We start from the raw sequence: 25,117 nt of genomic DNA on the forward strand, positions 1-25,117 counted from the left end.
TTGTTCTGGCAGCAGACAGGAAGTTGCCTATAATGCTGCCAGATCACTGCTCTGCATACTGTATGTAGCTGATGCTACTACAGTGTGATACAGATCTGACAGATCGTTAGAATAGTTTTTGAGCAATCTTGACCCAAACTATTTAAAGTGAAAGGAAACATTGACGTAGGTTTTAGGGTGGTCTGGCTGGGCATGTTTCACTTTTAAACAATTGGTTATGTCTGCTTTGTGATGCCTTTTCTGAATATATTTCTTGCACCATTTTTCTTTTCTTTTTGTGAAACAATATTTCAAAATCATGAAGCTGAATCTCTAAATGCTCTAACTAGAAATTAAATTGGAACTTCACTCTCTCAGTCAACATGGACTATTTTTAATCATTATGCTGCTAGCATTGGTAAATGGATAGGAAGGTACTGTATATCATATTTACTTTTTTTTTACATTTATTTAGTTACTTCCTGGTTTCGAGGCCTTGACAAGTTATATCATACATCCCAGCAGTCTTCAGGAGTGGAGGTAGGGTTCTCAGTTCAGCCAATGCCTGAGCAAAGATGGCTTGCAGGAAGTAAATGCTACATGAATCATCTGCCCTTACTCAAGATGGCCACTGCTAGAAAAGCCAAGGGGTGTTTTTAAAAATGATTTCTCAGCAAAATAATTAATGGACACATGGGTGGATGGGGGAGTTTGCTTTCAATAATAACAATGAATTAAATAGCATTTTTAGTTTGTGGTGCTCAGATGCAGTGCAGTTCCACTTCAAGGAGCTCTGCCTCTCTGAAGAACTACCATAGTGTAAACTGTTACATTTTTGTCTGGGTGTGACAACGAGTGATACAGAGTTATCAGAATTGCAACTACAGATGCTGTCAGTGGTGTGTGCTTAAAAAAATATAGTGGTGTGTTAAAGGGTTAACTGGTCACTCAGCATGAAGCTGAAAGTGTATACATCACAGTCTGTAAAGCAATGGATATCCTCTAATGGGATTTTGAAAGCAACTAGAACATAAAAACTTCTGACAGCTGGCACCTGTTTAATAAGAGGTATCATCACCATAGCAAGATTATATTCCTCAGAATTCTTCACATGCCTACATTCCAATTAGTTTTAAAAGGCCATAAAGAGGATATTTTCATCTTCTAGGCACTGCAGTGTTTTCATGGGATTAGGACAGGCCCTGGTTTGCATGCTTCTCCTGGTGGTGAATGGCCCACACTTATCTTCCAGCTCCAACAAGGGATCCACTGTGGCATTGACTTGAGTGCTTGACACAACTGGACTAGTATCTGCTGCCTCCAGATATGAATGTCTAGGTGTGAGTAGAGAGACTTCCTCTTCTCCTGCCTCTTCATTTCCATCATCATCCCCAAAGGTACACTAAGTGCTGGAAAGAAAAGCAAACATTAGTCTCAAAAGACTCAATAAGGATAGCATACATCTATAGCTTCCAACTTACTATTGAAAATCCATGTAGGATCTTAGAAAGTGTTGGAAATTATATGGACAATATAAGACCTGCCTGCTTGCCCCAGCACTACTTCTGCTCTCATCCCTCCGTGGCCAAAGCTTTTTCCTGTAACTGTCTCTTATACTGCGCCAATTGGTTTTCAATGACCACATTGAAAAACACAAAAATGATAATAATTTTTTCAACAGGTTTCTACTTCACTTTGAATTTCTTCAAGGAAGGCCAACAATGCAGTACACTGTCATCTCTACATGCAAGACCATGGAGATACAATATGCCAGATTGTAATGCCCACAGGAGAGAAAAGGCTTGAAATTACTAAAGGTTTTTGGGAATGAACCAAATGAAGGAAAACATCTGGATTATAAGGCCACCATGTACTGAAAGCAAGTGCTTTAACTACAAAAACATTTTTCTATTGTCTGATTTGCTGTAGTGGATGCAGACTATACATTTACAAATCTAAAAGTCAGTACATATGGAAGTAGCAGTGACGATAAGTCATGGCCAGAAACAAGTGCACCCATTTATGCTTTTGTCTTTGTCAGGGATGAGGCATCTAAGCCATCTAATGCACCCCTATTCTCAGAGAGCACTCAGCTTGGAGAAAGGACTTTTCAATTACAGGCTGTGCTGGGTACAAATGATGGTAGAAGGCAGCTTCCTCATCCTAGCAAATAAATGGAGAATTATACAATCTTCTATAGATCTGAATGTTGAAAATGCATTCACTGTGGCGAAGGCAGCCTGCCTGCTGCACAACTATGTCTAGGGTTGTAAGGGATACAACTTTAAGGATGTTTTGCACCACAGCCTGCAGCAAACCCAATAGGCAATGGTTAATAGTATCTTAAAGGTGATCAAATGGCTAACTAAAGTTTCATGGCAGGACTGTTTTGCATAAAGTGTTCCTGAAAACCAAACTAATGTAATGTCGCAATTTATTGAACAGATTACAGCCATCTTTCTGCACAGCTCAAAAATGCCCTGCCTCCTCTGCGGTAGCAGTTTTTAGCCATAAAGTTTTTGATCCCTGTTATTTTTTGTAACAATATACCATCGGATAGCATTCTTCCCTGTAGCTTTCTGGGGTCCCTCTCCATCATGATTGGTGGACAACAATGGCATGAACACATTAAGAGTTATAATTTTATGAAAACCTGTTCTTTGTACCATGAAGACATTACATTTGGTAAAGCTATTAGATTTATATAATTGTAGAGCTCTGCCTTCTCTTTCCCAAAGAAGTGACGTGTTCATGAAACATGTCAAAATACATCAAAGGTCTCCTCGTCTTTTCTTACCTGTTGTAACATTGGATTATGAAAGTTAAATGTAAGTAGAAGGTTATGCCTGAGAGGTGTTGAAACTAAGATCTGTCCAGAATACATCCATAGAATATTTTATGAAGGTTTTAATTAGAATCAATAAATAATATTGTTTTATAACAGAGATAAGACTTATTTTCCCTTGTTTATACTGTATGTATAGAAATATATGTATAGAAATATTTTTCCTATATTTTCCTATATTTCTACATAATAAGATGCCATGTACAACAACTGGTGTTCCTTAACAGCTGCAAATCTTAATTGATCTGGCCCAATGTATCTTATCAGGCTGTTATGTCTGTACCTATTAAAGCTGTGACTTTCTGGAGTAGTCTCTGGTACAGCTGCTGTAATCCAGTCCATGTCTGCAGCATGTGATCCAGTGAAGGCTTTCATTCAATGTCCTAGAGCAGGGGCCTCAAAACTTTCCAAACAAAGGGCTGGTTTACTGTCCTTCAAACTTTAGGAGGGCTGGACTGTGATCAGTGGAAGTAGAAAATATCAGTGAGAGTAAAGAGTGTCCCCTCTTTGATATTAGGGGGAGGAATAGTATCCTTTCTCTGGTGTCAGTGAAAGGAATAGTGTCCCATCTTTGGTGTCAGTGGGAAGAAAAGTACCCCATCATTGGTTCCAATGGGAGGAATAGTGCAACATCTTGGTGTCAGTGGGGGGATTAGTACCCCATCATTGGTGTTAGTGTTGGGAATAGTGCCTAATCACTAGTGTCAGTGGGAGGAACATTGCCCTATCATTGGTGCCAGTGGGGGGAATAGTGCCCCATCATTGGTGTCAATAGGAGGAAATAGCCCCATCGCTGGTGTCAGTGGAAGGAATAATGTCCCTTCATTGGTGTCAGTGGGAGGAATAGTATCCAATCTTTGGTGCCAGTGTGAGGAATAGTATTCCATCTTTGGTGTCAGTGGAAGGAATAGAGCCCTTTTGTCAGTGTCAGTGGCAGGAACTATGACCCACTGTAGCATACAGTGGTGGAATAATGGCCCAAGGACCAGATAAAAGCAAGTAGAGGGCCACATCCGACCCCGGGTTGCAGTTTGGGGAACACTGTCCTAGAGAGTCAGGGTGGAGACACCACATGGTCTGTGCTTTCTGTTACATCCCCTTTCCTCTGTGCACTGTCAGTCAGAACTCATTAGCTATTTGTCTCCTTCTTTCAGTGTGGTCAGTGGAGGGAGTGGGGTGCTGTCACACACTGGATCTTGGCTTCTAAAGCACTTAGACAGATGAGACAATGTGCCATCTGCCTTAATCTCACATAGAATAACATCACAGGTACAGTGTTGATGTCAGGTCTTCAGCTTATGGAATTGGATGTAAGGGATCTCCTTAGAATCTTCCATAAATCTCCTGATGTTTTGCTATTTACTTTGATCTTTTGAAAATAGTATATTGTAGATTGATTTAAAATTGGTTACACTTTGATCTTGTCCTATACAGTTTGCATTGATAATGTTTTATATATACACAACATTGATTTCCAATAGCTAAGGTATTTATGTTTTTTTTATTACAACCCGGGCCGAAAATGTGAGTTAACTTTTTTCCAGTGTTCCCTTACAAAGTTATTGTATATGCTGGTATGTGTGCTTCTATCTTCCTCTCTGTCATACATAAGTAAAATGACATACTGGACATTATTTTGGTGCCCCCTTGGAACAGTACATAACTGATATTACTGTTTGGTATATAATAAAGAAATAATAAATCTATTTGTGCCAGCAAAGCCTTCAGTCTAAATGCACAGTATACCATCTATTTTTCTTCTAAATACAATAAAAATAAAAAAAAAGAAAATTAGGCAAATATGAGAAGGCCATTCACCCATCAAAACCTCTCTTTTTATAATGTACCCTGGAGAGCATTTAATTGCTTCCTCAATGACCCCAGGGTCTACACAGAATGAGCTTGTTATCTTCACTTCTGAAAACTGTCCCCATTTTATTAGAACTTCTTGTATCTTAATTATAAAATACATAGACTAAATTGGAGGCAATCAGTAAATCTTAATCAAATATTGCATGTTCACTATTTGAAATATGTAAAGAGTTTGTGATATAAAAATCAGTGGTGTGTTGCTAAAACAATTCAAGATTAATTAACTTACCTGAAGGCTGCTGTGTGCCTCCTTTCCCATTTATATTTTGTCCGTGAATTGGCAGTCTTAAGCTACATTGTTTCTGACGACTGGTATGCATCTAATTTTAAAAGCCTTACGTACAGTTTTAGGAACGAGGTTGTAATCCTTTCTAGAAATTCACACAAATTTCTTCATAAATGTGATCCAACATTTTTCTAGCCATAAGCGTGAAAGAGCAGTCGTTTTCAACAATAGTACACATAACAAGTCCAGGTAAATGTAACAAACAGCACATATAGCAAGTACTGTATAGTTAATTGATGGACATCCAACACTGCTCCAAAGTCCTAACAAATACCTTTTTTACAGTTTTTCCAATAGTCGTGTTACCACACTGGCTCCATTCTTCTCTAATGCTTTAAAAATAGGCATTAACATATATTATTTGAGAGACAATAGCCACAAATTTTGTTCAGTGGATAATCAATATATAAGAAGCTTGTTTAGGTTGCAATATAAAAGTGAGTTTGAGGAAAATCAAGTGCGTGACTGTACCCAAATATAGTGCACACTAGTATGAATTGGTGTGCATGTCTAGCATTGACTTTTGGCACTTAGAGCCCTAGTTAAAGCTCAGTACAACTAAGGAACACCAGTTTGTGTGACTCATGACTAGACCCACATCCTCCTTTCTTGTATTTGCTATCTAGCTTGCTCATTGACCCTGCTTTACCCTGCAGGATCTCAGCAGCATCTAGACTGTTGTCTGAATACCCACTATGCCAAGACCTTTAGCAGGAGCTTTTTGTCCTGCTGCACCCTGTCAGCAACTCCAGGGGGTATTGAACAGGAGATGCAAGCTCAGCTTCTACTAGGTACTGTTTTAGGGTTCCAATAGGGTGGCCACGAGACAGTGTTGCCTTTCATTCATGCTGCAAAAACCTGTGGTCCTTGCACAGGCATTTAAGCCTAAAAGTCCCCATTTGTCACAAAATTCATGCAGCTGAAGACTTTGAGTTCACATTACCACTGAGGCCATGGAGTGGGTGCTCTGGGAGGAATATGAAAGGGATTGCATCACTAATCCCTGACTTGTCATGGTTCATCATTTTGGTTGCCAAAATACAGCTCATACCCTACATTATGATTTTTCTGATGCAATGAAAAAAAAATAGTGCCCCAGAATCTGTCCTTGTACCATAATCTCACAGGTACTCATTGATGAGTTGGGTTCAAATATGTGAGGCTATCGTAGAAGAGGCAGGAAGCTTCTATTGGTGCAGCATTTCTGCAAGGTGAACAATGGCTGCCAAGTGAACACTGACCAGTATGATCACTTGAAGTGGCTACAACCCTTTCTGGTCTGATGAAGGACCTCCTGGAAGCAAAGGTACTTCATAATGAACCATTGCCCTACCAGTTTGAGTACATGTGCAAGGCAAGTTAGATGTGTGTTTTTTTTCAGACATAGGGCAGCCAGCAGGTTAGTGCTGTTGTTACACACAACCTTACCTGGCTAAAGATGTTGTGGGTCAACCACCCGTTAGCCTGGGCCTGGAGAGTTGTCAGCTGCTCTGGCCTAGTGTAGTGTAGTCCTGTCCCACAGGCATATAAGCTGCAAAACAACATGGAAGCATTTACCTGGGTCATTTCATATGCTCTCAAGCACTTGGGGGAGAGGGGGGACTGCTGATTCCAAGGAGTCAGAGGATGTCAGTGGGGAGGGAATACAGCTGACTGCACTGTCACCATTTGAGAAGACATGGGGCAGCACCTACATTGGACATGACTTGTGGCAGTACCACCAGTTCCAGTGGTGGTCTCAATCCTGGTTGCTAGATGACAGAACAATGTACCAGTGTGCCATGAAATGTCTCTGTATGCTTACTGGACCATGTGTCTGTGGTCATGTGTACCCTGCTGTTGACAGCATGATCTTGTGTACACAGGCACATTACACATGCTGGTGGAGGGCAGGAATGGAATTCTAGATACATTAATTGCAGCTGAATACATGTAACTGTGTTGTAGCACAACCTTCACTTGCCCCTCCACAGCATGGCCACATAAGTCCCTGAAACCCTCTGTGGGACTTCCTTTCCTGCCACCAGAGGCTGCAGATGTTGCAGTGGATTCAATAGGAGAATGTTTTGGGAAGGGATGGGAAGCAGAAAGTGAGGAATGAGGAGAGGGAAGAGTGTGAGCCTCTTGCTGCCGACTAATCTCATTGAGGTGCTGTTTCTACCAAGATCTTTGGGGAAGTAATGTGTCTCCTCATGTACAGTATATTTGGACCCAAATGATTGATGCTTTCACCATTACTGATATGCTGCAGGCAGAGGCTGTAGACTACATCAATGCTGTCAGCAGCACTTACATTAAAAATGGCCCACATTACAAAACTCTATGAACTGGGCCTGGGGATAGCAATAAGCTATATTTGTAGTGCAGTGCCACCAGAGGGATAAGAATGGCACCTCTTTCCAGTCCTCTTCAAGTTGTCCCTGCCCCTGAACAAAATGCTCCTTGCTGCTGTTTTGATTTTTTCCTAGAATTCTCCTCTTAAATTGGTGGCTCCTGCGAACAGACTGCCACCAATCTTTATTGCTAGAGACCATATTGCAGTAAGCCCCAGCTATTGTAACATTGCCTCTTGCTTTTCCCTGCCTTACACACCTTCTATCTTTGACCGTGGTGCTATCTTTCCCATCCTCAGCATGTATAAATAACAATGCTTGCACATGTCCAAGATTATTTGAGCTCCAGCAACAAGTCAGTGAACTTGTGATGAAGTAATTCTGCTGACTCCTGATTTCCTCATTGGGGCTTTGGTGGTATAGAAAAGAAGGAGAAGGAGGCAGAAGAGGGCACATTATCAGCAGTTGCTGGTAGGAGAAAGAAGAGGATGGCTTTGTTAGCCACTCCACTACCTCCTGCTCATGCTGCAGCTGCCTAGCCTAGCCACTCTATATGGTGTGGCCCAATCACTGATTGTGCTGAAGATTCTGTTGGTACTCCGAGCTGTGAGCATAAGGTTGGGGAGCACACAAGGGGTCCACCCCCCATAAGGTTGGGGTCCACCACACTACACAACACAATACAGCACAATATAGCAACTAATTCCCCCTACACAGATTGTCAGCTCTACCTAACCTACTCCAACACACACTAACAAATGCTAAGGATACCCCCTAGTGAGAGGACTGGCGCATCACAGAGTCTCTATTATCTTTCCCACTAAGCCAGCAATGGTTACATAGAAATTCACCATAAATTTGCTGGGACTTTGAACCTCAAACATTCATGATTCACCTCAAACTCATGGTAGCAGCAAATCTAAACCTCATCCTTATTTAAAAGTCAAAAAGGGATCAGACAAGAAAAGTTCATTGTTAGGATTCGGTTACATATTAGGACTTACATAGTCATGAAAAATAATTGCAACAAATAAAAGGAACTCCAATTTAACATTTAAATTGTGCAATGTTAAAGGAAAGGACATTGCATCCCCACAAAATTGTACAAATTATTAATCCAGCTGCTGATCAAATCTTTGCAGCAGCTACACCATTGTAAACTATGGAATTAGTTCTGTTGAAGCACCCAGATGTTGATTTACTGCTATATTGTGGGTTACTTTGTTTGCATTATCTATCTATCTATCTGTCTGTCTGTCTGTCTGTCTGTCTGTCTTTGCTTTAATCCCATCTTGTTTATGAAAGCAGTAACATTTGCTTAACCACTTGCCCATCTCTCTATAGCAGAAGTACTGTTAATGGGCGGCAGGGCTGCGCAACATAATGTACATGTACGCGATTTTCATTTCCGGGTAGTCGGCGCCCTACCTGCGCTGCCATTGGTGGGTAGGGATGTCAGTCACCAGGTCCCGGCTAGAGATTACCCACTGGCTCCCAGCAATCATCGGGAAAAGCTGACAGGGGAGAGACCTGTATGTAAACAACACAGGTCTCTCCCCTGCCAGCAAGGACATGCTGCTTTATATTTCTCTACACCGCAGAAAAATACAAAGCAGCACGTCTCCCTAATAAAACACACACAGCACATAATGTAAAACAGCACACAGTTAACCCTTTGATAGCCCCAGATGTTAACTCCTTCCTGCCCAGTGCCATTAGTACAGTGTCAGTGTTTTTTATTAGCACTGATCACTGTATTAGTATCACTGGGGATGTCAATGGCAGTTAGTCAGTTGCCACCCAGTGTCAGAATGTCCACCGCAGTCCCACAGCCCCGCAGTCCCGCTATGAGTTGCTGATTGCCGCCATACTAGTATAAAAAAAAATTCCAGTATATATACTATACTGCCATTTGTAGACACTGTAAACTTCATGTAAACCAATTAATTTACATGTATTGGGTTTTTTTTAGCAAAGACATGCAGCAGAATACATTTTGACCTAAATTTATGATGAAATTTGATTTTTTATATTTTTATTGGATATGTTTTAAAGCAAAAAGTCAAAAATGTTTTTTTTTTCAAAATTGTCAGTCTTTTTTTTATAGCACAAAAAATAAAAACCACAGAGATGATCAAATACCACTAAAAGAAAGCTCTATTTATAGGAAAAAAGGACATAAATTTAATTTATGTACAGCATTGACCTGGTCAGGAAGGAGAGTAAATCCTCTGGAGGGCAAGTGGATATTGTTTTATATCACTGTAACATTTAAAAAAAGAACTTTAAAAATTCAATCCACCATAAAAATACCTTGTTCCCATTTTAACTGTCATAAGTGCATGGGCAATCTCACGCTATTTTGACTAGCATTGTACTATATTAATGGAGTTACTAGTATAGTTTCCATGGAGGTAGCACTATATTATATTAACAAGTTAAATAGGAGGATAGGATTTGAGAAAGAACATAGGTAACAAAGGGATAATATTGTTATTTGTCTGTTCTTATCCAATTTATAGATGCAGAGCTTTGATTTTTTTTTTTCACAGGCTCTTGATTATTTTTTCCATATTTCTGGGAAACATGCATGCTTTCTATTATAAAAAAGGTTTTAACTGTGAAAATATATTTTCTTTTAGTTTCTGTAATATTCAATGGTGGGATGCAATATAATACTGCTTTCTCATATCACTCATTAGGTAACAACAAAAGGTTATTGGGGTTTATAATTACAACATGAAACAATAAGACAAACTGCAACTAAATCTTCATTTAAATGTACTATTCATAAAAGTTAAATGAATGTATTTTTCAGCTAGGATTAAAATATTTATTAACATTTACTTTATGATGTCTGGCCTTGATTTTCTGACAATGTAACAAACATGGTTATGAAGAATAATAACCAATATTCACCAATAAAGCTTATACCACTTCAGACACTCATTGTACATAAGTAGGTTAGGTGAAATTGTTCTTTTAAAGTCAATGTATCCTGCTAACAATAGTAAACTGCTACATATGTACATGCAAAATATTGTTCAAGTATTTGAAAAAGTATGTTTATTTTTAAGTGGCGTTCTTCTTTTGGATGTAGGTTTACAGAAGTTACATTTCTTTTCTTCTTAAAAGCTGTAATGAATGACTTTTATTTTTACATAAGATGTTATGAGCCCATTATCGAACATAAAGCATCAATTCTTATTTATTTGATGCACTACAGTCAGTTGCAGCAAGTCACCATTCAGTAACTGAAGTATTTAATTTATTTGTTGAAATTTATTTATTACTTTAGGGAATTATTGGCATTGTAGGTAAATGTTTTGGAGAGCCTCTTTTGTGACCCTTGCTTAAAAAGTGTTTAAAGCCTAATTATAGCCATGTGTTGGTGTTGTATAGAATAGGGAAGTGTTAAAAATTTGTTTGCGTTTGTATTTTTGTTTGTGATTCCACAGAAGCAAATACATTAAAAACAATTAAATTCTAAACATTTCACCCCTATAGAAGATCTGTATTATGTTAGCTGTACCATGAAAAGGTAGGCAGAGCGCAGATGACTAGTCACCTTTATTACTTGTTGTCTCCCTGCAGTTGATCTTTCCCCATCATTGAATTACCATACCTTGTTCCACATTGTATCCTCTATGAGACTAGCAGTCAAAGGCAGTGCCTTAGATCTCACACTGCAGATACTGTATACAGCTATGAATCTGCAGGTACAGAAAGTGCACTTCTATGTTTTCAGGAGAAATTTCATGCAAAAGGTATATCTTTGTGGTACTACTTAGATATAAGTCAACATTTATAGACCAGGTTCTGGTCCTTTTAAAGTAGAAATGCATTTTTTTCTGTGTATCTTTTAGAAATATACCATCACTTCCCATCAGTTCCTACATGACAGGAAGCAAGGTTAAATCTTCATAACAGAGACACTGAAAACAGAGGCTCCATCCCAGCCTTGATTTGTTATAAACAATTAGCAAGCTTTGGCTGAAGTTGGGCATGAAATCGTTAATGCATTATTCAGAAAAACTAGAAAAATGTAAACATTTGTGTTTCCCATAACAATTAATCAGATGTTTTATTTTATTTTATTATTTTTTAAGATGTTAGTTGCCAGTAGACTTTATTTGTAGTAGTAGTACTGTTCCTAATTATACTGTCTTAAATGGAAAACTCAGCAGTCAGGATATTTGTATATATAGCAAACCGGTATTACTGTAAAACTCAAAGGGTTTGGAAAAATTCAAAACAAACTTTTGTTTTGAATGCCTTAAGACCTACCTTTTAAACTTTTAGGAAAATGTCATGTTTTTGGCAGGGGCTAATGTTTTTTCACCAAAGCAGGCAAAGGTTCAGTTTTAACTATATAATATGACAAAATCAGATACATACAGCAAATGCTTTTTTTTTAGTATCAAAAACATGCCCTAATTGTTAAAACACTTTTACAGTACATGACATAAATCTCAGCTCTACAATGCCTATTGGTGTATATTTTTCTAAGTTGGAATGTTAGCATTTGTTGTTTTTGTGCGTACACAACCTTTGATTTAATGTTTTCTGACAACATGCCCAATGCACAGCAGAAAAAAAGTGTAATTGTAGTTTTGTCCTTTAAAGCACAGGACAAATAAATGTCAAAATCAAATGGTGGCATTCCCCAAGGGAATTGACACTTCAGTTATGAAATATTTTTACTCCCATCGCTATTCCTCTGAACAACTAGGTGAAGCTGCCTCAGGACCTAATCAGATGATTTTAATTTGCATATAATAAAACTATGCAAGGAGGTTTACACAGTTTCAAGGTAATACTGTAATATCACTTTAAAATGATATAGTCTGAAATTGGTGATCAGTCAGGGTTTATGCATGTGAGCAAAGGTACAAAATGACAAAATGAAATAGGAAATGAACATATGGTTGTATTACCAGAGTCTATTATCATCTTATTAATGCCATATTTAATAATTGTGCATCAAAGTGGCATGTTGTTTTTTCCTGTTTGTGCAGTGTAAATGTTGCGATATTGATAATATGTCAGGCAGCCACACCAAAATGACAATAACAATCAGCTTCTACAAAGTAATCATTAGGGAAGCCTTAAGCTGGCCATACATGGACTGAAATTCAGCCGCTTCAGGTGGGACCAGCCAAATTGGGATCCATGTATGGGCACCCTGGTGGTACAGGAGTCAATCTGCCAATCAACTTCTATACAACTAGCCTGTCGCATTTTTCCAAATCGTTCAGTGCAACCAACTTTAGCTGGCATTCTGACAGTGGGGAAGGCTCCCCTCAATCAGAATACAATAGTAAAGTGGGAGTGATTCCCCCATCCACTTTGAATGTGTAGATGGTGGAACCGGATCATTTTTTTCATTCAACCTTCTGGTTGAATGAAAAAAAAAAAGAATAATGTATAGACAGCCTTAACAGCTGATTTATGCAAGGAGAAACATTGGCCTTGATCTTGATTTACAATCTTGATTGCATTGTTGCTCAGAGTTTTATTCTGAAACTGAAATATAAAGAGTCTTTTCTGTATTCTGTATTTGCACACCATAATTAGAAACATCCATGGAAGAAATGTGGGGCTGATTTAAAACTGGTTAACTGTTACAGAATTAACAAAGTAATTTGTCATCTATTACCTTGTAAATTACAATTTTACTTTAGGGTTCATATCCTTGGCCATTGTTAAATGCAATAGGCAAAAATTTAAATATGTCTTCATTGTATCAACAAGTACTTAGATCTTATGTAAACGTTATTAAAGTGGCTCACAAATTAAAAGTGAGTAATAAAAGGACCCCAAATAAAATTAAAGCTGTCTTAAAATACAAAAGTGGGAGGGTATAGACTCCAAACTTCAACAGTGCTTTCTGACTACATTGGTAAATACTTTTTACAAACGACAGTCTGTAATACAACTGCATTTTTGCACTGCAAAGTAAGTCAGGATAAAAGTTACCATTAAACCTGCTTGGTCAGGCTTTGTACATGGCTGTTAACTTCCTGGATCGTGAAAGAAAATTGTTTTCCAGACATACTCTGAGCAACTTGGGTATAGGATTCATTGCCCACTTTGTGTTTTTTATAGCAGATAACGCAGAATCGTGAACTTTCAGCGAATTCCAAGGTAGAAAGATCTAAAATCTAGAACATTACTGACCTCTGGTGAAGATGGAATAAATTATATTGTGGAGCTGGACTCTAAGAATGTTTCCCCATATCCTATAGTAGATTGTGTTAGTGGAATGTTTTTTATCCTTCATGAGAGTGGGAATTTGTCAGGAACCACAAACCAGGCGGAGACAGAACGTGCAGTTAAAATCACACCTTGATGAAGTAGCAAATATATCATAGATCAGGAATGCTGTCAAAACAGAAGCCAGGGTTTGGTTGCCAGTGTGGGTAATCAGACGAGCCAGGGTCAGGAAACCAGAAGTCAGCATAGTCAGGAGCCAAAAATCAGGAACAGGAACCAGAAGAGAAGTCAGCAAGACAGAGTTGTACACAGGGAAGCAGGCAGAAACACACTGGAGATCATAGACCACGCAAGAGCAAGGAGGAGATGAGCTAAGCTGCTAAAATAGCAAAAAGGACTGGCTGTAGGCTGGACTAATGAGGCAGATAATGGTGTCCAGGTGAGTCACTGTGGAGACAATGAGTTGCTGGTAATTAATTGACAGCTGAGCAGATTCTGAGCACTGAAAGAAAAGAGCTGCTTGTAAAGTAGCAGGTGCCCAGCCCTGAGTCTGGGATCACACTAATGCAGTGCAGGACACCGCAATTTGTAATTCCTGCAGGAACCACACTGGATTCCTGTGTGAATTACATGCAATGCCTATGCGGTGTGATTCGAGTCATACATTTTGTATGGCTCAAATTGCATTGCATCCGCATGGAAAAGGTGCAGGACCTTTTTTCTACACGCAAGTGATTCACATCGCTTGGGTGTTCTCAAATTTGCTATGCGATTTCTGGCAATCACATCATGTTTTGCGATCTGTTTCAGTTTGTCATTAATTTAACATTGACACGCGCACCAGATCACATGAATGTGATGCAATTGCAAAGTGGTGCCGGAAATGCACAGGAGTCGCAGCATTTTCTGCACCGCATTAGTGTGAACCCAGTCTAACAGAATTACATCTTTGGAGCAGTCTACAATTTAGAGCCTCATCAAGTTTATCTTTCTTGATTACTTATGCAGAAAGGACCCATGGCAAAATTGGTACCTAAGGTCCTGTGTCAATGGACATTTCAGTGGTGATTAGAGGCTAAGATGGAGCAGTGTGGAGAACTTGTGGAAGCAAGAATTTTTAGATCTATCACCAAAAGCTCTCCTTGTTGTCTTTGGCAACAAGGTTTGAAGAGATTGAAAACATCATATAATATCTTGCACCACTTGGTTTTTAAAGAGGAGTCTGCTGACCACAGTTCAAAGAGACCTTTTTGGAGTGACTGTATCTAGAGGACTGTAACTAGAAGATCATCCAATAACATAAATTGCAGCCTCACCCTACAAAATAATCCACCAGCATTAGCTTATGAATGCAATGGTGATGTGGTCTCTGGTGACATTGGCTTTTAACACTGCTTCATTATTGTTCATTAAAGAAGAAATATTTCTTGCAACAGATGTTAGAGTAATTTCAGGATGCAACATGTCACTTAATGCCAGATGGGTTTTCCTTAGGTCAAGATTTGCTTTCTTATCAAGCAAGTCTTTGAAAGAAACCATAACCTTCACAGGAAGTAACACAATGGGCCAATCTCATATTCAAAGTGTCAAAGAGGAGGTTATAGCTTTAAAATACTATTGTTGAAACAAGGTTTCTTTTGAACTTTTTTCCATTTCTCTGCTTCTTTCCATGTAAGAAAAGCAGCCACTGGACTTCTGTAGTGGAGGTAATATTTCCACACTTTGTGGCAGCTATAAAGGAGGCCATTAAATAGAAATACCCCATTGAGGAACCCACAAACAGCTCTGCTGAGCTCAAGTCAAATTCTGTGGAAAATGGTTACTCTGATTCTTTAGAGTGGTCAGTGAAATCATCTTCTGATATATCCTCTGTTATCTGTTGGGAGCATGTAAGAGAAAAGAAGGAGAGGCGCCTCTAAGTGTGAACTGGAAACTTTGTTTATTACTCATAAAAGACAGCAACTTACAGCAAATTACTAAGATAATGGAAAATCCATTTGTAAGTGAATAGCCTATTTGCCTTTCAGTTAAACAACCCCATGTATTTGTGTCATTACTGCAAATGTCATCGTTTTTTTTTAAAATTGAACAGAAGTGAAACATTATGGCTTTCATAATGTACACTTACTGATATTATACTTACCAAGCAAAGAAATGAATTTAGAAATACTGCTAAGGAAAAAGCTATAGGCATTCCCAGACAAAAATCATAAGGTGAACTAAACTACAAAAATAAAAAAATACATATTAAATACATGTAAAATGGTTTCCCCAATTCAATAATCCCAGGACTTCCCCAGTGGGAATATTATAAAAATCATTCTCATGACCACATCAGTTCCAGTCACTCAATATTGTACATGATAGTGAAAGACTGGTCTCGGTGAACAGCTTTTCAACAGTCCATATACACTATATTGCCAAAAGTATGGGGACACCCCTCCAAATCATTGGATCAAGCACCGAGACATGCAAACTGCTTCTCTATACATTTGTGGGTTGCTCTCAGGAGCTAAGTGAATTCAAGCGTGGTTTCATGATAGGTTGCCACCTGTGCAATAAGTCCTTCTGTGAAATTTTCTTGGTACTAAATATTCTACAGTCAGCTGTTATTGGTATTATAACAAAGTGGAAGCAACTGGGAACAACAGCAACTCAGCCACGAAGTGGTAGGCCATGTAAAATGACAGAGCGGGGTCACCACATGCTAAAGCACACAGTGTGCAGAAGTCACCAACTGTCTGCAGAGTCAATAGCTAAATACCTCCAAACTTTGTATGGCCTTCAGATTAGCACAACAACAGTGTGTAGAGAGCTTCATGGAATGGCTTTCCATGGCCGAGCAGCTGCATCCAAGCCTTGCAAAGCATCAGATGCAGTGGTGTAAAGCACGCCGCCACTGGACTTTAGAGCAGTGGAGACGTGTTCTCCGGAGTGACGAATCACACTTCACTGTCTGGCAATCCAATAGACATGTCTGGGTTTTGTGGTTGCAAGGAGAACAGTATTTGCCTGACTGCATTGTGCCAAGTGTAAAGTTTGGTGAAGGGGGGATTATGGTGTAGGGTTGTTTTTCAGGGGTTGGGTTTTGCCCCTTAGTTTCAGTGAAGGGAACTCACTGTGGAAACAGTTTGGGGATGACCCCTTGTTGTTCCAACATGACTGCGCACCAGTGCACAAAGCAAGGTCCATAAAGACATGGATGAGCAAGTTTGGGGTGGAGGAACTTTACTGGCCTGCACAGAGTCCTGACCTCAACCCGATAAAACACCTTTGGGATGAATTAGAGTGGAGGCTGCGAGCCAGGCCTTCTCATCTGACATCAGTGCCTGACATCACAAATGCACTTCTGGAAGAATGGTCAAATATTCCCATAGACACACTCCTAACCTTGTGGACAGCCTTCCCAGAAGAGTTGAAGCTGATATAGCTGCAAAGGGTGGGCCAACTCAATATTGAACCCTACAGACTAAGACTGGGATGCCATTAAAGTTCATGTGCATGTAGGCACCCCAATACATTTGGCAATATAGTGTATATCCAAAAACCAAAATATAGCATATGCTCAGTTGCTAAAAAAAATGTACTGTACTCACCATACTCATTAGGGAATGCATTGCAAAGCACACACATGGAGTAAAGGAGCAAAGGAAATTCAAGCAAACTAAATCACAATCACAATAATTCCTGAGTATTCATTTCTCAGAGTTGTATTACTTTCCATGTACTGCATATTCCCACTTATTCGCTGTTGAAACAGATATTTTCATAATTTTTTATTTCAGAGTCTTACATTGTTTTAAGTCTTGCAACTGTGAGTGGTAGCATCTGATGAGAAGAAACTTGTAAAATAATTCTGTAAACCTTGGGGTAAATCAGTTTTTTGAATATTGTTTAACTTGTAGAGGGTTTTAAAACATCAGGTCTTTTTAAATGTTTGCTAGGAGTGAGGAGCACCAGGAAAAAGGAAACTAGGCTCCTTTTATTGTTGCAAAGAAAGTCAAAGCTTTTCAGGGGTTAAAGGAACACTTATTCTACTCAAATAAATGAAAATGTAGAATGGATACTAGATTTGTATTTTCTAGCAACAGCTTCCTTGTTTAGACGAGATGCCATGTCCCTTATGAATTGTTTTAAGATCTAATGAGAACACAAGATGTGTTTCTTGGTACATACCCCATTTACACAATCAGTAAATGTACAGTAGAAAAATACCCATAAAGTACTTTTGACCTAGTTATACATTATACTTTTTTAGTGACCTCTCATTCTTTATCTCAGTGCATTAGAGACATACTGGTCCATGAAGTTCTTTTGGACATACAGAATATAGAAAATAATGGGGAGAATTTGTAGTGTAATTTGGCATTGAAAGTACTGGTATCTGCTGTCTTAAGTGTCATATGCAGCACATTATATATTATGAAAGATAAACACTGAAATCAAACTGGAATATAGCTTCACATTTAATAGAGGCTTTTTGAAATGCTGCACTTTGACAATGCTATCTGCTAGTTACCCTCGAATAAAAGGTTTTGAATTTTCTTTATTTCTGAGAATTTACCGTACTCATCAAGTTCTGTAGCACACATTAGCATCCAGTGACATTGCTTTGTCTGTATATATTTCTAGCTGTCAACAGAATGTCCTAAGGCAATCACATCATGATTCTATAGCTATCATCTATTCTTTTTTAATACACAGGGGTCTAATTTTCCATCAGCAAAGCATGAAATCATGTAATGAAGGTTGCCACATAAGCAGCATGTACAAACAAGTAGCACTTTTTCTACACATAAAATGCTTCATGAAATAATACATAAATGAAGTCTCCTTATGCACTGACAACACTTATGACATAGCTTGTACGTATTACACATTTCTGAAGAACAAAATGACATTTTTGGACAGCAGAACACAGCTGATTTTATATATTTCTGCATTATAGAGTGATCTTTTGTTTTTGATTTGCAATTAAATGTATGACATTTATTTATTTACCTATTTATTTAATTTGTCTGTAAGTTGATTTATCCCTTAGGACCTGCTTGCATGTGGATGAGATGCATCTGGCCGACAAAACTCAACACCCTGCACTTACCAGGCATCTAAAAGGCCTTTTCTGCAGTAATAACAGGTCTTCTTTTCATATAGATGGGAAGAGATCTGATTCATACAAAGTGGGTTTGTTTTTACTAAAGTGGGAATTAGGTTGAAGTCAACCTGTGTTTATTTTAGATACCCAGTCATGTGCAGATAAACTTGAGAAAATTTTTTTTTTTCCACCAGAATGAAAATGAACACAGATTCTCCCAACGTCATTTTAAATATAAGCATCTTAGTAATTTATAGTTAAAATGCTGTGTTAACCCTTTGAGGACTGTAAGGATTTGGAACGCCAAAAGAATCAATTTTTTTTGTTTTTAAAGTTCGTACACTTCAGTTGCTGTACCTAAGCCATTTCATGAAATAATTGGCAAAAAGCTAGATCCATTTGTTGTTTGTTGATAAGAACTAATATTTTGACTCAAACCAAAAAAAAAAAAAGAGTTTTAAGTTCTTAATCAGATGATACACACAATTAAAAACATGGGACAAATACGTTCCTTGGTCCTCAAAGGGTTAAAGAGCAAATCATTAGATTGTGTTGAATGTGAGGCCTGAAGGTAGACAACTGTTTATGTTTTACCTCATTGCTTAGTCAAAGCCCAATGTTCCCAGCGCACATGTTCCTGAAAATGGCTGAAAATGTAAGTGGGTGGTGCAGAGACCACCGGCTGGAAACTGAAGACATTCAAAGTGAAAAATATATCACCAGTACACCAAGGATGTCCAGAACAGGTCCAAAGTTGTATTCTGCAATCACATTAAAGTTACAAAAGCAACATTTCAGAGCTTAGCAGGACCCCTTCATCGGACATGTAACACCACATGCCTGATTAAGGGTCCTGCAAGGCTCCAGAACATCACTTTTCTAACTATGATGTGATTGCTTAATAAAGCTTCAGACCTGTTCTGTAGAAACTTATTGTGCTGGTGATATATTTCTCACTTCCACTTCTTAGTCAGGCACCCTTGTGGTCTGTGTATGCCCCAGGTCTATCAAAGCTAATATATCCACTGGTGGCTGCAGGCCAGCCCCAGTGACAAGTGCTATTTTTGCACTCCAGTAGGATCAGGCTCCTATGTGGAGATCAAGCTAATTATGTCATGGCAACTGATGGTTTCCCTATTACTGTATTTTACTATGAAGAGCAAGATTTTCACAGCTTTTTCACTATCAAGTTTTCTTTTATTTGTATTTCTTCATTAGATTCTGTGCTTTTGTATTGTATGTTTTATTAATCACATAACAATACTAGTAGTATATTTAAGATTATAATATTTACATGAATACTGTATTTGATGCAACTAAAATGTATTTGCTTGAAATTATTTTCAAGTTCTATCTGTCGTTTAGTTTAGAAATTTGGATTCCATTATTTTATTCTCCACAACTAAGACATTCTTTTAGGTTTATGTGCTGTAGTTTCTTTATCTTACAACATTAACTAATCATGCTAAGAACATCTGTTCACATAAAAATGGTTCTTTTGTTTTAATTCATCTCTTTAAAAAAATGTACAGTTTTGATTTTTACAAGAAACATATTTTAAATACTTATTAAACCAACATGTTTTTATTATAGGTTGCAATGTCTGTATCCATAATTTAAAATTGAGGACATATTATTTGACAAAACACTATTTCAGTGGATAAAGGTAGAATGTGCTCAGGATAAACTAACAATGCTAGTTTAGAAAAACTTTTATATTACAATGCAAAACCAACTTTTGAAAAGTCACCTGCTTGTCAGACTTGATCAGCTAAATGTTCAATGCAAGGCTTTCATGACCTTCAACACATTGAGACCACAATACCTTTTCACCCCTACTAGGCCCTGCAAATTCTAAAGATACATGTTTGTCTCTGATCACCTAATTATGCATTAACTTTCAACCAGTGATATAAAAGAGTTACATTTATTTAATTTATGTAATTTCTTAAATATCAAAAATAGATTATTAACAAAAATATTGTTTTATTAGTTGCCTAAATATGCCTCTGCTGAATTACAGGTGCATAATCTTACATTTTAGGCTATATTTGTTTCCTTTTTCCACTGGAATAATTTAGAAAATAAATAATCCTAGTTGGAGCTTTACCACTTTGGCTGATTCAAACAGAAAGTTGTATGAAAGGAATATTTTTATTTTAGCCCCTTCACCCTTGACTGTATGCAAATATGCGGCCCCACTGGACTGGGCATTTTTCCATGGGGCCGCTAATTTGCGTACCTCTCTTTGTGCTGGGAGTGAGCCACACAGCGCGCTCCCAGCAGAGACCATTGTCTCACTGAAAGCCCTAGGTCTCGTTCTAACAATCGGGACCCAGGAACTCTGATTCTGGGCTACCTGATCTCTCTGATAGCCTCTGATTGGCTACCACAGTGATCAGTCATTTTGAAGCCCACTCCCCTTCATTTCTTTCTCTGAATGGAGGAGAGAGATACATTGTATCTCTCTGTCGTTTCAGAGAGAAAAAAAAACAAGTGTGTGTAAAAAATAAATAAATAAAAATTATAATAAAAATAAAATAATTAAAAAAAATACCTAGATCAAGGTTTAATGTAGGTCAGTGCAAGTGTTAGTGTTTGGGTCAAGGTCAGGGTCAAGGGTCAGGGTCAGCTTTTTTTTTGTCAGGATTTTTTTTTAAATTTTTAAATTAGTATCAGTGTCAGTTAGTGGCAGGATAAATAAAGCAACATACATGCTATTGTTTCTGGGCTGTATAAACAACAACTAACATACACATATGTGGTATTGCTGTGATCGTCAGGAGCAGGAAAAATTATTTTAGGCCGTTTTTTGGTGGTAGGTTATTGTAGTAGCAAGAAATATACAGCTACATTTAAAAAAAAGTTTTTGTTTTTGTTTTTATATTTTGGGCCAGTTTTCCTTTGATAATAAAAAATAAAATCAGGCCCACCCCGCAAGCCAGAGTACTTGGTGTCATTCTAGACTCCAATCTATCCTTCCAGCCCCAAGTCCAATCACTAACAAACTCATGCAGACTCCACCTCCGCAACATCTCCAAAATACGCCCATTCCTAACCCCAGAAACTACTAAGCAACTCATCCACTCCCTCATCATATCACGACACGATTACTGCAACTCCCTCCTCAGTGGCCTGCCTCACCACAGGCTATCCCTGCTTCAGTCGATCCTGAATACAGCGGCCAGACTCATTCACCTCACCAACCGCTTCGTTTCTGCCACCCCCCTCTGCCAATCCCTCCACTGGCTTCCAATTGCCCAACGGATCAAATTCAAAATGCTAACACTGACGTACAAAGCTGTCCATAACTCTGCCCCAAACTACATCACCGACCTAATATCCAAATACCACCGACCTAATATCCAAATACCACCCAAAACGCACTCTCCGCTCCTCACAAGACCTCCTTCTCTCTAGTTCCCTAGTCTCCTCATCCCATGCCCGCCTCCAGGACTTCTCCAGGGCATCACCCATCCTCTGGAACTCCTTACCCCAATCCATCAGACTATCACCTACTCTCCTCTCCTTTAGGCGCACCCTGAAAACCCACCTCTTCAGGGAAGCCTACCCTGCCCTCTGCTAATTGCCGATCTCCTCCACTCTTCCTACCACTCCATCCCCCACAGTTTTTCCTCCCGTACCACTATCGCCTCCCTCATAGATTGTAAGCTCCAAGGAGCAGGGCCCTTGAACCCCTTATGTATCGCATTGTATTGTTATTGTACTGTCTCATGTATTGTCTCCCATTGTAATGTACAGCGCTGAGCGAACTGTTGGCGCTATATAAATACTGTATAATAATAATAATAATAGTAGTATACATTACTATTTCCCACCATCTGAAAGCCCAATTTGTCCTGAAAAAAACAAGGTACAATCCACCTGGATGCACAAAGTAGTTGTGATGATATGTACGGTTTTGCTAACACATGTCAAAGTTGCAAAATTGTGCTTAGGCATTAGGATTTGTTTTACCATTAGGTGCAAAGGGATTAAACTGTGCTCATTTAATATATTTAGGATTAGGGGATTTCTTTTTGAATATCCAAACTTGTCTTTAGGCTGAAGACAGACAAGGGTGAAATTTAACCTTGTAGTAAATTGGACTTAAACAGAACAATATTATGTGACATTTCGCACATGATAATATAAATGAGGAAGGGTGGTTATGTGGCTATGTGGCCCAAATAAGAGTATCACCTGAAAATATCAGATAAGTATTGAGCCATGTAGAAAGTTTCTAGAGGGATAAATGACCACTGGTGCAGAGGTTTTGTTGCTATCTGGAAAACCTGTGTGCATATGTACTGTATATTATAGATTAATTTCTCTATGTTGAAAAGAGAATAAAGTGGTAACTGGGAATGTACAACTAACAAATGGATATCATAGTGTGATGGTTACAGAGGAGTGAATTGATTTGCATACGTCAAAACTCCAGAAATTATCATTCACAACTGAACTGGTAAAATGAAGGACCGTGTACCAGTTCACTTTTGGATTTCCAAAGTGTTTAGTAAGCCCCCCAAAAATTAAGCCTGTGCTATCTTGGTATGATTTTTGCCCTATTAAGGAAGCAGTATACTACCTTATTAGGATGTCACCTAACATGGATGTATACTGTGCCTGTTGTAGGTGGCTGTAGAGGGTTCCCATCCTCATGAATGATAGCCCTTCTAAAAGCTGGATCTCCTTTGAATCTTGCTGGTTGACTGGAGGTCAGCTATGGGAATGTGAGCCACAAGGGCATCTTGTTGGGAGAATCTGCAACCACTCAGCTTGCTAGTGAACTGGTGAGTAATCTTTTCAGCAACCTTTTATCAACTATCTATTACAGACAATAGATCTAACTGAAGAAATAATGGGATCCGCTACACTGAATCACCAATATCTCACTGCGTGTCTTGTTTGGTGATACATTAGTCTGCAACCTATACAGTGTCACTTAATACAAAAATTAAAATACTTCCCATCATAGAATATAGTGCAAAATAATTGGTCTTCATTTATTTGGCCCTTCTTCATGCTTACCAGTAACTCTATAACCTCTAAAGAGTGGCAATGACAGCGCAGATTTTGGTGTCAAAAAGAAAAAAAAATAGAGACCTGACTGCTGTACCTATGCTCTTACTCACCACAACTCTTTTTCAGATCATTCTCTCTTCATCTCATACTGATGCAGTTACAGGCTTTTAGTTTTTTCAAGTGTGACATCTTTCACCTTGTGCACTTGATGGCACATCTTACATGAGTGTCCTCTTCCAGTGCTGACCTTTCTGTCCTCTTCACCTGTTGGGTGGCCACTAAGATGTTGCATGTGCAAAGTTGTTTTCTATGACACCTGACTCTGTTCTGCATCTAACAGATGCTGAGAATGAGCCAAGAGTGTATTGAGGGTGCATGCGCTCTACAATATACAGAGCAAATACAAATTTTGCATGTCTATTCTGTCTAAAAACCCTAATTCCTAGCAATTTATGTATATCAGGGTTTATTTTATCTAACTGCTTGCTGGGGCTCTGATAGAAAGAGTTCCCTCACTTGCTGCCAGAATGACAATTAAATTATTAATAAACCCACAACACTAAAATCGGTCTGTATATGCAGTAAAGCATGATTGCTATACTCACTGTGGTACCTAAGGGGTTAATCCTCCACATTGTGTAAAAAGGCTGTTTGATACTGTCTTCTCTGATCCTCCCCTTCCTTCACAGTCCCCAATCCATCTGCTGATAGTACAGAGCTCTAGGGGTCACTATGCACATGCTCAGTTTAATGTGTATGGCTAGAGAGTTTTTTTTTTTGGGAGGATACATGTGATCAGCACAGGGCCAATCAGCACTGTCCATACTGTCCAAGGGTCAGAGGTTATGAAGCCTCATAGGACAGTCATAGGGTTTAGTAACAATTTATGTAAGTGAAAACTGAAGTTCCAGCCTGCTGTCTGTGCCCGTTTCAAATTTTTCATGACTTCCTGTCTGGTGAAACTGTTGACACTGTAACATTAGGTGAGGGGAAAACTCTCCACGGTACAATACAAACATTACATGGGTTCTTATTGTTCCTCAACCTGTCCAAAGAAAACAAAATGCGGAATATACACTTTCAATAGGCTGCAACAATTTAGTCATTCATTCAGGGTGTTTAGTGCCTTATAGACTAGTCTGCCAAGCTTTTTATGAAAAAAAAAATTTGCTACATTTAGCACCACTAGTAATAATTAACCACTTGTGCTCCAGAGGATTTACCCCCCTTCCTGACAGGTCATTTTTTGCTATACGACGCTACATTACTTTAACTGACAATTGTGTGGGTTGTTTCTTTTCTTTCAAAAACTAGTAATGGCAGCGATCAGTGACTCATAGTGGGACTGTGGAACTGCGGCGGGCATTCTGACAATAAACTGACACTGACTAACTGCTACTGATATCTCCAGTGACACTAATATATTGATCAGTGCTAAAAAAAGCACTGACACTGTACTAATG

Source organism: Staurois parvus, unplaced genomic scaffold (assembly GCF_062004578.1).
Source record: "Staurois parvus isolate SC_StPar_1 unplaced genomic scaffold, SC_StPar_1.0 ptg000599l, whole genome shotgun sequence".
In the NCBI taxonomy this organism is placed as follows: domain Eukaryota; kingdom Metazoa; phylum Chordata; class Amphibia; order Anura; family Ranidae; genus Staurois; species Staurois parvus.